This window comes from Wasmannia auropunctata, unplaced genomic scaffold (assembly GCF_000956235.1).
Source record: "Wasmannia auropunctata unplaced genomic scaffold, wasmannia.A_1.0 LD336092.1, whole genome shotgun sequence".
NCBI lineage: Eukaryota > Metazoa > Arthropoda > Insecta > Hymenoptera > Formicidae > Wasmannia > Wasmannia auropunctata.
In genome coordinates, this window is record NW_012026798.1 from 682,926 (window position 1) to 684,749 (window position 1,824).

The window sequence follows — 1,824 nt, forward strand, 5'->3', positions numbered from 1 at the left end:
TATTATTGAAAATAAAAATCTGGACGAAATACCAGAAAGTCAACCATTCGATTATGGAGAGAATGAAAGTCTGGATGAAATACCAGAAAGTCAACCATTGGACTATGGAGATAATGAAAGCTTGGACGAAATTCCAGAAAGTCAACCATTGGACTATGGAGATAATGAAAGCTTGGACGAAATTCCAGAAAGTCAACCATTGGACTATGGAACTTTCTCTCAATTTACTCAAAGAACATTCTGCTCTTCAGAAAACAAATTAAATGCTGATATTTCACAGAAAAATGGTATTATATAATAATATGTAATAAATAAATTAGGATTTATACATAACAGAATATATGTAATAAAAGTAAGGATATCAAAATTAATGAATTTCTTTCTTTTGATATCAACATTGCAGATAAGTATTCAAAGGATATACAATCATTATCTTCAAGTGATGATCAAGAAAAAAAAAACTTCTAAAGGGATAACAAAAATTCCAATACTTGTTTCCTCGAAAAAAAATTCTATTCTTTAAGAACTCCATCACCACGTAGTGATAAAACAACTTTAAAAACACAATCAAAAACTTTAATGCAAGACTTTAAAAATAGTCCTTCTGCATCGTCCTCTTTACATCAGATGACTCCTCAAAGATATTCCAAAACATCGGGTAACAATAAAACCGAGATTAAAACCTCCGTAATAAAACCGAAAGTTCTAAACATTTTAGAAACACGTGAGTTGTTAAGATGACATAACATTTTTCATTTATTTATGTACTTCTAAAATTTTTTTACTTTTTTTTTATTTTAAAAGGTATTCCATTATCTGAAATAACAGGTGGCATTCAAAATTAAAAAAAATGAAAATAAGAATAAAAAAGAACTACATGTTCACCATGAGTTATGTTGTAGTGAGTATATTAATATAAAATAAATAAAATAAATTTTGGGTTGCACATGTTTATACTTAAACTTTATTCAATTTCTTTTTCAGAAATGTGTCGAACAGATATTAAAATCATTTTACAAACTGTAACATTCATAAAGCAGACTGTTTTGGATTTACATGCAGACGAACCACATGGAGCAAGCGAAATAAATTTGAATATACCAATTTCAACTATTGAAGAATTAAGTCAATTTGAAGCTCTTTTGAAAGAAAATGTTCCAGCTCAATTACAATATGTGAGTACAATACGTATTTTTTCTATAATATGTTGAAGATAAAATAGAAGAATTTTCAATATTTTATACTTGTAAACATGATTTTTTTAACTTTACATCTATTAATAATTATTTGAGAACTTACCATTATACTACGTATATATAATAATTATTACTCATATATATAATATTTTGTCTGTTTAGTTTTTTGGCAGAAGAAAATGATTCGTACTGTTGGAAGAGCATGTTCAAAAAAGCATGTTCGAAACGCACTTAAATTAACCATAACTGACAATGTTGCTTATAAATTATCTTGAACCGGACAAAAACATTATGTTGAAGCAAAGAACATGAAATTTATTAACCTTCTTATTGGTATGTTAATTATATTTTATTTATTTTTTAGTAAAATTTACATATACATTTTTTAATATTCATTTAATATACATGATGTTTCGTTTTAATCGCCCCAGGAGAATAATTAGAAAATAAGACATGGGATTGAAAAGTACTTTAAACAAAATAAATTTGTTTGACTTTAAAGGGGACATAAACTCTTACAGAAAAAACACCCAAAATTTGAGGGTTTACACTAAAAAAAAACACTTAAAAGAATACTCAAAATAACACTCATTTGAGTGTCATTTCGAACACCCAATCTGAGTGTAAC

General features: G+C 26.9%; 1 long non-coding RNA gene across 1 annotated transcript; it reads left to right on the plus strand.

Moving 5' to 3' along the window:
- On the plus strand, positions 1-1,498 carry LOC105462839. The gene is made up of 5 exons (XR_976120.1): positions 1-287; positions 404-724; positions 805-901; positions 985-1,175; positions 1,359-1,498. It is a non-coding gene; the product is annotated as an uncharacterized LOC105462839 (long non-coding RNA).
- The last annotated feature ends 326 nt before the right edge of the window (positions 1,499-1,824 follow it).